Raw genomic sequence first — 17,132 nt, forward strand, 5'->3', positions numbered from 1 at the left:
ATAGAGTACTCTGACTTGGGGAACTAGCTCTCAGCGGCCCTGGATTTTGCAGAACGTTCCTGATTTTTTGGCTGGTTTTGCCCTGTCCTCATGCTTCCTATTCTACAGAAAATGCACGTTCTATTAACTTTCTGAGTGAATTGAAGTGATATTTCAAACCTGTCGTTGATTTTACATCTCTGCCTGCTCACACTTTTGGCTCTGTCCTTGATTCTTGACAAAGATGTTGAGAGCTGGGGGATTGTACTTTGCTTCAGCTGCAACTCTTGACTTTTCTTTCTTCTTTACTTTCTTTGCAAAGCAAACTGTTTATCAGACAGATGCCAGGAAGGGAAGCCAATCGTTAAAAAAAAATCTAAATGATAAGACAATTGTATTGTTTTCTGTTCATAAGAAATTGACCGTCCTGTTTTGAATACTGTCAAAGGACAATCGCCACTGCTGTTGTTGTTGGCTTTAGTCTCTGTTTCAGAATAAATCTGTTACATACTGTATATGTGAATAGTGTATTGCATATTTAAGATAGCTGTTATCTCGGGTTTGATTGTGCTGAAATGAAAGCATCTGTGTTTGTGTCTTAATCTGGTGTATATCTGCCTTTTAAATGAAGTATCCTAAGCTGTATTTTAATAATTTCCAAGCAGATCTGACACTGTATATTGTAAATAACTGTGCTGTGATCTTCTATTTGACAGTCTATATGTTTATCAAGTATTACTATGTTTTATTTTCTCGAGAGTCAGGCCTCCTTTGCTAGTGATTTTTTGATGGCTATCCTATCTTAAATGCCCCCTTAAAGAATTTCATCCTCCTCCCAAGTGCTAGGCTGTATTGGTTGGATGTTATTCCTATTGGTTGGTGGACCTGTTCAGAATCCCTTCACAGTATGGTACTGCTGTTTTGTATACTTAATGTATCTAAAGATCTTTTAAGAGGAACTTTTGGGCTTGGTCTCTTTATTTATCTGTCCTGTTTCACCCTTGTAGCAGATCTGTGGTTGAGATTATGAAACCACTATATTTATTAGCTTCTTTTGTTTGATTTTCCTCAAGTATTATCATGTAACAAACTTCTGTGACATTGTTTTCCTTTATTACTTCTGCAGGAAGGCAGTGAGTCTGATTAGGGCTGAGAAATACCCGTGGAGGTGTTGAGTACACCCTATAAGTCAGCTGAAGGAACACTTGTATGGACCAAATAAGGTATGTCTACCACAGAATCTAGTACTGACAGTTTTCATATTTGGCATAATTCAGACATGAATATCCCTTTGTTTGGAAAATCTTCAACTATAGTGAGTACATGTATTAGAGCTACAGAATTGTACATGGATATGGTTTGGAGTTTGGGATATTTTTATCCTATGTGATTTTGTCAATAAAATACTTTTGGGACATCATTTGCTGGCCGTTGTGTGTTCTTTGATCAGTCACAGACCAGTATATGTTGATGCCTTCTGAAACACTAATAAATGACACTGGAGAGAGAACTTAAACACTCAAGTGTCATCAATTTAAAATTGTATGTGTTGGGCTTTAACCCGTATACCCATAGTCTTTATGCATGGGGAGACCCTACCTGTATACCTTCTCTAAGATAAACTCTGATGTTATGAGAATTCAAAAGAACAGTGTAATTTTCAGCCAAGTTTTAGTTTGACGGCAAGTCTTGATTAATTAGCTTTGACGTGTATGCCATTGACCATGTCCCTTTACACACTAAGTCAAATAAAGTTGCTTAATAAGATGGAGGCTCATGAGTCTCGCCTAAAAACAAGCAGTTAGAGCCAGCTTTCTTGCCACCAGTGCTCCATATTTAGCTAGAAACTGAGCAGATGGAAGTTTGATTAGCAAAATAAAATGAAATGATTGAGCAATGGCTGAGTCACCTCTTTTCTGCTGGAAGCCGTATGATGAAGCACTGTAATGCTGACATTACTACAGAGGTTTGATTGGGGCGCTTGTTGCTTAATGCCAGCAGGGTTCCTAACTAAAGGATGACTTGGCAGATGACTGAACTGGTCTTACACACATAAAAGCTTGTATTTTGCTTTAGCTTCGTTATACATCAGCTTGTACTGATTGGGCAGGGAGGACAGGCTGCATACAAGGCATTATCCTCAACAATATGGTTACTTTTAATGACCCACAGCCAAAAGAAAATTTCTCTCCTTCATGATTTTTGGAGTATGAGAGCATTACTTAACTGTCAGCTATTCAGATTTTCACAGAATGTCCAGATTTTTGCCTCATATTTTTGGCCTGTTCCTCATAAAATGTGTGGTTTACTGGCAAATCACTGAGATTGAAGTCATTAAGTAATGATATATATATATATATATATATATATATATATATATATATATATATATATATATATATATATATTTGAGTTATAGACTTCATAGCCTTTGAAAAATGCATGCTAATGCAAAATCTGTCATTCTACCAACTTTCTAAGTTTATAAGAGCAATATTTAAAACCTGTCCCTGTTTGGGGGCCTTTGTCCCCCCACTATTTTAAGCTTTGTCCAGATTTCTTGTGCTGAGAGGTTGAGAGGTTGTGCAATAGAAAGCATATCGTCTATAAGTAGGAAGGTTCAGCCAATAAAGGACACAACTGGTCTGATTCTGCTCCCTGCAGAGGCAAGTGAAATAAACGAATGAATGAATGAAAAGAATGCTAACAACAGCAGAATAGTTGACATAACAAACATATCTGTCAAGTATTTGACTGGAGTGGGCCTTTAGGTAACAGTGAATGTTTATGCATTTTATGTGTTCATCAGCTAAGAAGGAGATCTGGCCCATATGGATCTTTTATTTTCCAGCTACATTTTCGGAAGAAATAAGAAATCATAGGATCATAAGAAGTTACTAGGCTAATGGCCCTAGGGGCCTGACAAGCCTAGCCAAGTTCTACCCTTATTTCCATGATCAGCACCTACTGTCCCTGTCCAAGAGGGACACAGGTGGAGCCCCCGGGGTAAATTTATAGTTACCCATCCAGTCGTCCAGATTGCATTTGAAGAGGGCCAATGAGATGCTCTGTTTGACATGAAGTGGGAGTCTGTTCCATAGGTTCATAGGTTCATACTAGGCTATCTGCCCTAGGGCATTTATAAGCCTAGCCAGAGTGTGTGTGGCTTTACCACCCCTTAGGATGAGAATACTACGCCCATTTAGGGTTTAGTTTACTGTGCCTCTGTCTAGTAGTGACACAGAGATGACCCCCGGGGTAAACCTACGATCTCCCATCCACTTGTCAAGATTTCTCTTGAAGAGAGTTAGTGAGGGGCTCTGCCTAACATGGACTGGGATTCTGTTCCAGAGTGTAGGGAGCTTCTGGGTTATGAATCTGTCCCTCCAGCACGTTCTATTTATTTCTGTGTTGAAGTTCAAATCTCTTGCTCTCGTGGCTCTGATGGATTTGGATTTTCTGAGGTGGAGCATGTCCATTAATTCCGGATTGGACATGGCCCTGTACGTCAGGCATAGATCACCTTTGAGTAGGCAGTATGTAACTGAATAGAGCTGGAGTTTCTTCAGCCGGGCAGCATATGACATATGTTTGAGACCCTTTATCCTCTTGGTGAGGAACTTTTGGGGTCTTTCCAACTGCTGCAGGTGCCGGGTAAGATACATCCCAAATGGGGCATTGTACTCAATCATGGGCCTGATAAGAGAAGAGTACAGGGACACAGTGACCTCTCTTGTTCTAGATGTGAATCCCTTCATGATAAGGTGGGCAATATAGAAGGTCTTCCTAACCACTTTGGCAATGTGAGTGTCAAATGAGAGGTTACTGTCAACTTGGGTCCCTAGGTCCCTGATTACCTCTTCCGTACTTAATGGATTACCACCTATATGGTAATTTGTGGGTACCTTGTTTTTCCCAAAGGGTATGACTATACATTTTTTGGCGTTCAGCTTAAGGCCATGGCTCTGGCACCAATTATATGTTTCTATGAGGCCTCTCTGAAGGATGCTTGTGTCCACTGGAGTATCAATTATGGCGCCCAGTTTGCAGTCATCTGCGAACTTTGTCAGCCACAATCCTCCTATGTTTGCCTGCACCTCGGAAAAATAAATGCCGAAAAAGAGGGGTCCCAGGACTGAGCCCTGTGGGACACTGCTTGTGACCGGCTTAGAGTCTGACATGGCTCTAGCAACTCTGACCCTGTGGGTTCTGTCCTTGAGTCAGTTTGCAACCCATCTTTTGACATATGGGTTTACATTTAAGCTGGTGAGTTTGTCTATGATGCCCGAGTGGGGTATTGTGTCGAAGGCTTTTGCAAGGTCAAGGTAGGCTGTGTGAACTGCCTTACCTTCATCAATGGCCTTAGTGACTGTTTCAAAAAAGTCGACCAAGTTCAAAAGGCAGGATCTGCCCTTGACAAAGCCAAATTGGGTAGGATCCAATGTCTGTAAGTCCCCAATGTCTTTGTTTATGAGTTCCATAATGATCCTTTCCATAGCTTTGAGACCAGGCTCGTCAAGCTTATGGGGCGGTAATTTCCAGGGTCCGTAGAAGCACCGCCTTTGTGGAGTGGGACCACTGTTGCCGTACGCCACTCTTTGGGTACGTATCCTGTAGTAAGGCTAAGATTAAACAGCAGCCTTATGTGTGGGTGTAGTTCCTCTTGGAGTTCATGTAACACACAGCCCAGGACACCGTCCGGTCCCATTGATGCTGTACTTTTAGCTTTAGAGAGGGCGGCTCTCACCTGGGCATCTGAGATGTTAGGGAGGCTACACTCTACTGGGATAGATATTTCTCCTTTTGGGGGGGAGGGGGAGGAGAAATTTGCACTGAACCTGTCTGCCAGAATGTTGGCAATGTCTGTGGGTTCAGTGTATTTTGTGTCATTTTGGACTAACTCTGAGCATATCTAGGAGTTTCCACCCAGGTTTCTAACATAGCTAAAGAAGGCCTTGTGATTGTCTTTTGTGTCTTTTGCTATTTTTCTCTCAAAGTTGGCCTTGGATGATTTTATAAGTGATCGTAGTTTTTTGCTAGTACTGATCAGAGATGCCTTCCCTTTTAGTGATTTTGCTCTGTCATGTAGTAGCTTCCTCCTCCTGTTGTAAAGTTTGTTAATGGCTGGGGTCCACCAGACCGAGCGCCTGCCTTTGGGGGAATGGGTCTTGGTTTTATTTGGGATTGCATGATCCATGCATTCTTGAAGGTGCCCGTAGAAGGCATTTATAAAGGATTCAGCAGTGTGGGTTGTGGTTTCCACTGGCCCAGGGGCCTTGAAGGATACCACTTCAGTCTTAAGAAGCGTGAAGTTGGCTTTTGAGAAGTTCTTCACTGTGGTCTTTTGTGCAGGGGTGGTGGCAGGATGTGGATTTCCAGTGAGATTAATTTATGGTCTGATCTCACCAATGAGGGGTATACTTCCGGTGTGGAGCATTTTGTCCCCATGTTTGTGATGATCAGGTCTAGTATATTATCTCCTCTTGTGGGAATGGTGACTAGTTGTTCCATAGCATTTGAGTTTATGAATTCTAGGAACCTTTGGGCTAGGGTGTTGGGGCTTGAGTAATGTTCCCAGTCTATGCTTGGGTAGTTGAAGTCTCTCAATATGATGGTATTTGGAGAGACATTCATACTCTCCAGTGTCTTCAGGAAGGCTGTGTGGGGTTCCTGAGTGTGAGAGAGTGGTCTGTAGCATGCTACAACCTGTAGGGCAGTTTTGCCTATGGTTAGTTGCACCTGGATGGTCTCCGATGCTTCGTGCATTGCCACTAACCTGGAGGTGTGAGTATCTTTGATGAATATGGATACTCCCCCTCCTTTTGTGGTTCGGTCCAAGTTTTGGGGCCGGAAAGCATGATATGAGGTAAAACCTGGTAGTGCTGGGGTGCTCTCAGGAGCCTTGAACCAGGTTTCAGTCACTGCACAGACATTGATGTTCTCCATACTGAGGAGGGCTTCGAGAGCGTGCATCTTGAGGTTTAGACTTCTGGCATTGAGCAGCATTATCCTTAGTTTTTTTCCACTTGTGTTTTCTAGGGAGGTAGGTTTGTCATTTGAGCCTTGCCTAAAAAAGGCACTATGGGGGTGGCAAGAGCCTTGGCCAATATCCGGAATCCCAGGGGTGACAGGTGCAAGCCATCCCTTGCGAAGCAGCGTGGCTTGTCAAGCATGTCATCCCAGGCAGACAGACATTGGATCCCCTTAGAATGACACCAGTAATTAAGCCAATTGTTAAAACTGATCATTTTGTCTTTGTACTGTGGCATCATCCTTGGTGAGGGTAAGATGCTGCTCAGGGTCAGGGTCATACCGGCCTGGGCTACATAATCAGAGAGCTTCTCTATGTCTCTTTTCATGTAGTCCAGGGAGGTACGTCTCAGGTCGTTTACACCGGCATGGACAATGACTGAGTCATATTTGTACTTGCTGTGGAGTGACCTGAGTGCTTGTGTTATGTGGCGGATTCTAGCGCCCGACAGGCAGCTTACTGTAACCTTTTCCTTGTTCAGTCTAGTGAGCGGGACGTCAGTGTGTCTGACTGTGGAGTCACCTATTACAAGTGTGTCTGGCATGTTGTTTGGCCTTAAGGGCTGTGACTGTTTAGCACACTGACTTTGTGAACTATGTGTTGCATGTGCTATGTCTTGAGGTAGTGGTCGCTTGGGTGTCTGCTTTGGAGGCCTCTGTTGTTTTGGTAGATTTTTAAGCAGAGCCTCTGAGTATGTTTTTGTGTGTTTATGTGTTTGGTTGCCTCTGGGAGACAAATCTGTCCCTCCAGCAGGTTATATTAATTTCACATACCAGGTTAAAGTGTTTAGAGTGAGTAACATGTGTACCATTTGACTTGTGGAGATGCAGAATTTCCAATAAAAAAGGGTCATAGATGATCACCTCTGAGCAGTCTGTATGAAACAGAATAAAGTGACAATGATTTCAGATGATCCACATAGGACAGATGCTGAAGACCTTGAATTTTTTTGGTTTCTCCAATTGCTGCAGGTGCTTGAAAAGGTGCATACCAAAAGGGGCATTGTACTCAATTATTGGCCTGATGAGGGAAGAGTACAGGGAGGTTATAACTTCTTTTTTTCTGGAAGCAATGCACTTACTTATGAGATGAGCAACATAGAAAGCCTTTCTTACCACTGTGGAGACATGATGGTCAGAGGTAAGGCTGCTGTCAACCTTTGTGCCCAGGTCTGTCACTACTGAGTGTGTACATAAGGTGTTGCTATTGATGTGGTAGTTAGCAGGAACATCGCTCTCACTGATAGGGATGATAATACATTTTTTTGCATTCTGTTTAAGGCCATGACTTTGGCACCAGTCGTTTATTTGTATAAGACACTCTTGTAGGATGTTGACATCATTTGGAGATTCTATGACCAGTCCCAGTTTGCAGTCATCAGCAAACTTTGTCATCCACAGACCTTTAGTTTTTGGTTGTACTTTGGAGAAATAGAATCCAAACAGTAGAAGTCCCAGGACTGATCCCTGTGGAAGTCCACTGGTCACATGTTTGCTGTTGGAGGTGGATTCCCCTATTTTGACTATATGCGTTCTATCAGTGAGCCAGTTAGCAACCCATCTAAAGATATAAGGGTTGATACCTAGCTGGGTGAGTTTGTGAATGATGCCTGAATGGGGGATAGTATCAAATGCCTTGGCTATGTCTAGGTAGGCTGTATGCACGGATTTCCCCTCGTGCGGGGCTTTGGTGACTGTCTCGAATAAGTCCATCAGGTTTAACAGGCATGATCTCCCTTTGACAAATCCAAACTGAGTCTGGTTAAGTGTTTGGAGATTACCTATATCTTTGTTGATAAAGTCCATGATGCTTCACTACATGGCCTTGCAGATAAGGCTAGTCAGGCTAATAGGTCTATAGTTCCCAGGGTCAATGGAAGCACCACCTTTGTGTAAGGGAATAACAGTGTCCGTTTTCCATTCAGCTGGGTCAATGGTGGATAATGGTCTTCCAACATGGTGGCAGTGAGCACCAGATTGATTAGCGTAGTCTCAGTGTGAAAGATAAGAAATTGTTTAAAAAAGCCTGTAAAAGTTATAAATATCTGTAAAATCAGTTGCTGTGTATATGCTACACAGCATGGATGCCAGCAAATAAGACATTTGGAGAAAGTAAGATAAATTCAACCAGAAAAGGAGAAAAAAAAGCTCTGGCAGTGAAGAAATTTGTAGCTATTCAGCAAAAATCTATTCAAGTTTCACCATTAGCTCAGGAGATGGTTTCTAATTATTTACAGCAAAATAAAGTAAATACTGTCAGTGCCAAGCTTGGAAAAATAGAAGAAGCTTTAAATAGCTGTTCAGGTGAGTTGATAAAATGGCAGAAATCAATGGCTGAAATGAAGGTTTAACTATCTGAACACGAGACTTCTTAAGAACTGATTCAAAATATAGTAGTGTTAGAGCAAACTGAGAAAAACTGAGATTTTTGTGCTATACCAGAGGAACTGTATTTATTTTATGAAGGAACAAAGAAGCAATTCAACTAGTAAAACACAACAGGATTTGTTAATTGAGACGGCATATTGTATGGATACCCAAAGATGGCAATAGGAAAGCAGCCAAGACTTGTATTAGTAAAGATACAATCATATCAGAAGAAAGAGCTGCTCCTAACAGAACTGTGCCAGAAGGGAAAAACAAACTTAAGAATGGTGATACCCGAATGTTTGTGGAAAATGATTATTCATTGTACACCAGGCAGAAGTGAAGCAAATTTATCCCAGCAATTAGGAAATGTCAAGAGGCAGGTGTGAGACTCAAGTTGCTACATCCAGCTGTCTTCAAAGTATTTTACCTGGAGGATAAAAGGCATTTTGGATGCAGAATAGGTTAAAGAGGGAAAAAAGTTTAGCCAAAAAATCCAGTATGGTCAAGGAGAGTGTGCTTTTCAGTCTTCTGACAATAACAAAGCCCATAGAGAAACTTTACTAGGAATACCTTTTCCATTGTTGCAAAGGAAAATTCATGAGTGACAGAGAAACAGAGAAAAGCCTTGGAGCTGACTAGAAGAATCATAAGTACCTTGCAGTTGAACTAGAAGCCAGTGGGAGTTTGAGATGATTAGGAAGAAGACCAGCAATAATGTGAAATTGGTGAATAAGTGAAAAAACTGTAAAGCAGCAATCCCATTAGATATAGCTTAGACTCATGAACTGTGCTTCTACTAGAAGTGGCTGAAAAAGACTAGAAGTCTGCTGACTGCATTATCTGGAGGGAAAACTCACATAAACACCACTTTATATCATTAATGTTTAAAAGCACACCGAAGGGACTGAATAAATAACTAAGTAAAACAGATTTTGTTCTTATTAGTGATTGTATAAAAATTCATGATTTAAATTACATTCTGCATTCTAAAACTGTTCCCTGTAGTATGCAGTCAGTGATATTTTAAATGTGGCATGAGGAAGTTTGACCAATGACTGTTGTATATGCTAGAGGTATTTAACCTTTCCTTATTGTAATGCATCCAGGCTTTACACTGTAACAGTATAAGAAAGACTGGAAATATGTGAGGCAAAGTTAATATAGTGTTGTGATCATGGGGCTACCGGGGTGTAAAAAGTGTATTGATCATATTATATTTAAAATTAAAAGTAGGGCTGCTGATTAATCATCATTAGTGTGTCCGATTAATGTGGAAACATTTTCAGCAATTAACATTTTTAATGCAACACCTACATGCATTATTTAATTTACACGTTAAGTAAGCAGCGCCATGTCAGCTTCACTTGATCACTTCCTGTGTTGTTTCCGGTCTTCCGTTCATGAAAAATAAATGGAAATTGGTTCAAATAGAACAACATTATTCATCAGTGGCAAGATCATGGGGAATTTATGAGGAAGTGACTAGTTTTGAGTTGGTTCAAAATGGAATCAAAGCTGGAAAGAATGATTTTGAATAGAAGGTTTGTTTTTAAAACTAATAATATCGTGGTGTACAAACATTGCAAGAAAGAGTTTAAATATCATTGTAGCAATTCATCAATGAATTATCACCTGTGAATCAAGCATGCATTTATTGCTGATGATGAGCCATCAACATCGGTTGCATCATCAGCTAAAGCTGAATCAGTGCGTTACCAGACTATATTCGTTGAACTTCAGGAGATGGCAAAACCAGTGGATCAAGGGAAATACAACATTAGTAACACCATTGCAAGATGAGTTGCTGAAAATAGTCGACCGATTAACATTGTCACTGATGAAGAGCTCCAGGACATTATTCGTATCACCAGTGGAAATCTGTCATATACTTTGCCATCCAGGTCCATCATTAGCAATTGAATCGACACTTTGTATGAGCAAGAGAGAGAGAAAATAAGTCAGGTTATGGCAGGAGTTGAATTTGTAGCTTTAACCAGTGACTATTCGTCGTCCATGGCTAATGATAGCTACCTTGGCATTACTTGTCATTTCATTGAGAAAAATTGGGTTTCTCACTTCTTTCACTGTGTTTTAAGCAAATTGAGGAATGACACTATTCAGAAAACTGTGCAGAGCACTTTCTTCAGTGGCAAGATCATGGGAAATTTATGAGAAAGTGACTACTTTTGGCACGCAAAATGCATGTGATGTGACAGCTGCTCGATGAAGGCTGCATTTTCAGAACACGCCCTGTGCAGCACACAACCTTCAGTTGTCGATAAATAAAGCAGTTGTAGAGTCTGGAATTGAAGGCCTCCTAGCTAAATGCTAGAAAGTTGTGTGACACTTTAAAGACAGTCCTGTGAACAGTGCTGAGTTGACAATGCAGCAGGTGCAACTGTATTAGGCACAGGAGAAGTTAATTCAGGATTTTCCCACACTTTGGAATTCATCTCTTCAGATGATTGAATGACTTCTAAACAACAAATACTCTGTGCTGAAAACTCTAGCTCAGCCAGGCCACAAACACAGGCTCACTGTACCAACGGATACAGAATGGAAGAAACTACAGTGCATCTGGTACAAAAGGTTGTCAATCCCTGGCGCTATGCTACAGAATTACTGGGCAGAGAGCAGTACATTTCTTGCTCAGTGATACTTCCAACCCTCTGCCACCTTGAAGTCGAAATGGTAGTATCTGATGAAGACCCTGCTAGCATCATAAGTTTCAAAGAAACATTTTTGACAGATCTAGAACAATGCAATCTGAACCTGAACCTTTTGGGGTTAGAAATTGCGAATGCACTGGACCCACGTTTCAGAAGTCTTAAATACTTGTGAAAAGACAAAAGACGCAAGGTTTGGCAGAAGCTAGAATTTCTTGTGAAAAATTCTGATCAGCATGCTAATCATCAACCAGAAGAACCACCACCACAAAGAGAAAGCGAATGCATGAACTTTAATCAGACTCCGAAGATAAGCCACTGATGCCTCTCTCCTCCTCCTCCTCTGAGAAAGCAGTTGTTGAGCGATATAAACTTGAAAAACAAATTGACATTGTCTCTGATCCATTGCAGTGCTAGAAGCTACACAAGGACAATTACCCAGTCCTGTTAGCCAGAAAATATTTAGCACCCCCAGCCACTACTGTCCCTTGTGAATGCTTGTTTTTTGGTGTCTGGATATGTTGTCAATAAAAAAGAGCATCCCCTGAACCAACTATTGTAAATAAACTGATCTGCTTAAGCAATTGGCTGAAAAAATACAGTAAGTGACAACATCAATGTCTTGTTTGTTTTGTCTCGTCTTGTTTTTTATTCACTCTCAGTTTATATCAAAGTGTTAGACTAACATGCTTGAAGGAAAAAATGTCGAGTAACATGCAGTTAATTCTGATTAAAAAAACGTCATTGAGTGATTAATTATGATTACATTTTTTAATTCAACAGCAACCTTAATTAAAATATAACTCCCCATTTTTTATAGAAGTAGATGTCTAGACTGATTATCTTAGATTAAGCTATATAGAAGTTTTTTTAAAACAAATATGCTTGGAAAACAAAAGAAAATTATGAAAGATATAAACATGGTAACTCATTCTTACATTGGTACCTGCATTTATATATGTATACTGCACAGAAATAATAGTGAAGTTATCACACTTTGTCTTCTTTTCCATTTATGTAAATCCATGTTTTATTTCAATAAAGCACTAAAAAAAAAAAGGAATGGTGGATGACCTCTTAAAGAGAAGGGAAGCTTTTGATGCTGTGATAAACCTTTACGATCCCTGTTAACTGCCCTCTTGTTCTTTGAGACCTAGCCAACTCTAAAAGAGAAAGCAGCCTCCTTGCCATCCAAGGAAGGCTGGTAGGCATCACATGGTCTTCTTCTATGCTAGTCAAGTTGCACAAGATGAAAAGTATAGCAAGCCTAAGTATGGTCTGAGGCTGCCTGTGAGGGTGGGTCAATTTCTCTCACCAAGGACTACTGGGCTTTTGATGTTGTCATGCTCAACCATAACTCAGAGCTCTTAGGTCCTCCCCAGATAGACATCTGCTAAGAGATCAACCCATTTCAGCAGAGATGATGGGAAAAGCCTAGATGGGCTCATAGCGGAATATTGAACCCTGCGATGTCTGGATTCAGAAACACCATAAAATAAGTACCAGTAGTGTGTAAAATATCATAAAGTCAAAATGTCACATAAATAAACAAATATATTTATTTATTTATTTCTGCACGTGTGTTTGTTTACCGGAGTGGAGCACATCATATCTCATATCTGAGCATTTGCAGGCTCCGCCTGAGTTACATAGATAGTAATAGTAACATATTAAATGCAGCAAGAGAATATTGATAACATTCTACAATATCTACAAATGATAAACATGACTCAAGGATCATGTTCCTCCCTGGAAAAGATGTTCGACATCAAATATTTGAAGCCATAAGCTGAAAATGGACCTTCATCTGGGTCATTCATCATTTAGCCTGTTGTGTGGTATCCATACAGTTAGTAATACATGTGGTTATACACACTTTGCAGAGATGCCCCGCATGGGTGGCAGCCAGACATCGACAGAGGAATCACTCTCTTTAGTGGTTCACATCCCAGAAGAAATGAACAAGCTGGCAGACTTGCTGAGCTGCTCCATCTGTCTACTGCTGGAGTTGCAGATTCAGAGGCAGTGTCTAGTTGTGGTTTTCTAGAAGTGAGCTGTGACAAAGACCAACTAATTTGCAGGTGAGGAGAAGATGATTCTGCCATTAGTCTACTTGATGCAGAGCTGCAAGGTGGGAGGATTTACTCTGTGTCTTGTGGTATTTAGCTTCTCTTAGATCTACCTGTCACTCTTGCTGATCCCACATCTCATCTCAAAATTCATAGAAGAAAGAAGAAAATAATTCTCATTCCCGTGTAGTGGCAAACATAGATATAGCTCCAGGGTCTAACATCTCTGGCTGTGTAGGAGACTCTGTTGGGCCTGGTCAAAAATGTCCACCACTGTTTGGGTGACAACTGGTTACACCTCAGAGGCTGGCATCTGATGTAGACCTTCTGTTTCTGGTAGGACTTCCAGATGGGGTGTCAAAAGTGACTAAGGTGCTGACAAGAAGCCTTCCAATTGTCAGGTGTATACTTCCATGTAGAAACAGTACTCCATTTTGGCAGAGTAGTAGTAGTAGTGCATTTTGCTTAACCAAATGACCAGTGTCATGTGTAGGTTATTCTGATCTGTCTTAGAAAATGCTTTTTGCTGCAGTTATCACTTGCACCCACAGGATGTCAGAGTTGCAGGCTTTCATGTGCAGGGAACCATTGCTGGTGTTTCACGGAGATTGGTTGACCCACACTCTAAGCCACTTTTATTTTCCAAGCAGTGGTTTTTAAATTGTCCTTGAAGCAGTCCCTCAACTCCTTGTTTTTTTTCTGCTGAGGCACAAACGAAGGCAGAGATTCATTGTAAACTACACATGCAGGTTTTATCTGAATTGTTTGTATAAGCGTAGATAGACAGACCAGGTGTTCATATTCATCACTTCCAAGAGGAAAAGACTCACAGTTACTAAATAAATCCTTTCCAAATGGATAGCCAACTACATTACCTTTTGTATTAGGCAGCTAACTGCCCATTGGCAGTAGGCTGTGGTCAAGAACTACCCCTCAAAGTGTGTGGCTGCTTTTAAGTCATTGCAGACATCTACTCCAAGGCCACTTGGTTTTCAGTACATACTTCTACCAACCAGTATGACCATCACTACAGTTCTAGGAGCCGGACCTTCTTTAATAATTTTATATTCAGGGCTTAGCCCTTCTACTCTTGGTCCTAAGGATGTCCTGCAAGCCCTTACACCCTAATGGAAGTACTGCTTTGGATTCAACACTGCCACAGTGACGAAGAAAGTAACCTTTCGTTTGACACTCATGTTGCCAAAGTAGTTAGGAAAACCTTCTACATTGCCCACCTGATCATGAAGGGATTCACATCTAGATCTAGGGAGGTTATAGTCCCCCTGTACTCATCACTCATTAGACCTATGATTGAGTACAATGCCCCATTCGGAATGTATCTGACCCGACACCTGCAGCAGCTGGAAAGGCCCCAAAAGTTCCTCACCAAAAGGATAAAGGGTCTCAAAAATATGTCTTATGCTGCCCGACTGAAAGAACTCCAGCTCTATTCAGTCGCATACCGCTTGCTCAGAGGTGACCTGTGCCTGACATATAAGGCCATGTCAAACCCAGATTTGATGAATATGCTTCACCTCAAAAAATCTAGATCCCTCAGAACCGCAAGGGTGGGAGACTTAAACCTTGACACGGTTATTAATAGAACGTGCTGGAGGGACAGATTCATCACCCAGAGACTCCCTATGCTGTGGAACAAAATCCCGGTACATGTGAGGCAGAGCACCTCGCTGGCCTTGTTCAAGAGGAATCTTGACCAATGGATGGGAGATCGCAGATATACCCCAGGGATTACTTCAGTGTCACTGCTTGACAGAGGCACAGCAAAATAATAGGCATAGTTTTCTTCAAACTAAAGGGGTGGCAAAAGCCACATAACTATGGGCTAGGCTTATAAATGCCCTTGGGCAGATAGCCTAGTATGAACCTATGAACCTATGAACCTATAACTCTACCATCTGTGGTAGTGCAGATATGTTTGACATGCAGTAGATCTAGGAGAGGAGTCCTGCATCCTCTTTCCCATCCCTTTGTACTTGGATGGCACCGTCATCATGCTTCAGCTGCTGGGATTCCCAATCATTTTGGCCAGTTTATCCTTTATGTTACTTTTTAACAGTGTAAATGTCAAATCCTTATTGCTGTTTCATTATCTGTTTGATAAAAACTGGGAGTCAACGGGCTGGCTGGCACAGGAGCTAGGCATGACATCACAGCATGTGCCAGCATCAACAGCACATGTCTTCATTTTAGGAACTTTCTAGAAAAATGTTGAATCTGACTAGTAGCAAGTTTTAACCCAGTCTTGGGTTCCCTAATAATTTATGCAATATGGTAATAATTGATATGTTGCTATTATGAATTATGGAATCCATTAACATTAACAAATGTTCTTTTGCTGGCATCCATCTCATTTTTTTTCAAGAATGATGCACTGGTGTCCTCTCTTCAAAGAGATAGTGAGAGAGAGAAAGAGAGATGAAGCTGCAGTTTTTATTCAGACCAATGAAGCTATGTGAAAACATTTTTTTTTGGTTGAGGCTACAGCAGTTGCCATATCCAAGCTGAGGAATTAAGAGTTATTTCCAAATGGTCATTATGGCTTTGTTTGTTAACAAATTGGTGATTTTAGACCATGCCCTGAGCTGGATGAATTTATTTATTTATGTATTTTGCATTGTGATGCCCCTTGCCAGGAGAATATTAAAGAGGAACAAGCCAGGTCTCAGAATTTTTTTAAAGGTGGTCACTTTTTAGAGAGAATGCCCTTTGAGAGTTAAGAATGACTGGGAAATCCAGATGTATTGCTGTAGAGGGATAAAGCCATAACTATGTGACTCATGTTCACCTTTTGGCTGTGGCACCTACTGGTACTGTCATGGGGGAGGAGAAGAATGACAAAGCTTAACCTACTTGCTTCTCTTTGAGAAGAGGTGTGGGGTGTGTACTCGAGGCACAGTCTCTGTGGGATGTATAATCTCCAGTGTATACAGAGGATCACAGAGGGGTCCATATCTCCTCAAGTGGATCAGAGCTATTACCTCATACATAAAAGAATAAATATGCATAAAAACTACCCATTGCATGCTAACCCCTTCAATGCCATTAAGCATGTGCTGGAAATCCTTGTAGATGATAATGCCACTCACAATACCCTTACCTTCACAGACCAAATGAGTCATAGGGCTTGCCCACTGGGGAACATATGGGTCAATAGATCAGTCAGGGGGAAAACCCAATAGTCAGAGAAGGATCAAGAGTGGACCAAAAGAGAGCAAAAAATGGTCATTGAGGTAGCAGGTTTTAGATTTGTGGCATATTTTAGTTTTGTGCAGTTCCACAAATCACCATTTTATTCAGCTATGGCTTACCTCACAGTTTATTGTTGAAGTTAGAAGTTCTGTTGAAGTCATATTGCATAGTAGATTGTAAGCTGGCTAGTGTATTTGGTTATGCTTTACAGTTAGGAATTGCAGAGACTCCTTCCAACTCAAGATATCAGGTTAATCCTAAAAAGTCAGAGCAAATATAGATATGTAAAACTGATACTCGTGGCACTGAGCTTTGAAGCAGACAGGTTATCATCACCTTTGGCTCCCAAAAGATGCAAGCCTGTGTTTAATGTTGCCATTGTAGTGAAAAATGATGTTCTCATTACAAAAACAGAGGAACAGAAACCCCACGCACATTACCTTGAAATAAGGACACTTGGACAGCATATAACTTATGAACTGTAAAAAGTGGATTTTGCAGTGTTTGTATAATGATGGATATTTATGGATTATACAGACATGCTGGGAAAAGTATGCACTGAAAGTTAACAAATTTCTCCTAGAAAGATTTCAAGCTGCATGCCAGAATATCAGGTTATCTGCCTCGATACAGAATTCTTACTTGTTGCTGAGGGCAGTGTACAGGAAAATCTAGGTGACAGAATGGCCTTGAGATATAAGGTAAACATCTGTGAAGGTGATTAAGTCTTGAAGATGTGGGTTTGATTCTGATACCTTGCACAAATGCAGCATGGGATTCTGTACAAGTCACTTAACCAGAACAGAGC

At 40.9% G+C, this 17,132-nt stretch overlaps 1 protein-coding gene across 1 annotated transcript in view; it reads right to left on the reverse strand.

Moving 5' to 3' along the window:
• Positions 1-17,132, reverse strand: part of CABP5 (calcium binding protein 5) — a 133,045-nt gene that overhangs the window by 45,993 nt on the left and 69,920 nt on the right. The gene's annotated exons all lie outside the window — the stretch shown is intronic.

Source organism: Protopterus annectens, chromosome 10.part0, assembly GCF_019279795.1.
Source record: "Protopterus annectens isolate FY-2018-M chromosome 10.part0, PAN1.0, whole genome shotgun sequence".
NCBI lineage: Eukaryota > Metazoa > Chordata > Ceratodontiformes > Protopteridae > Protopterus > Protopterus annectens.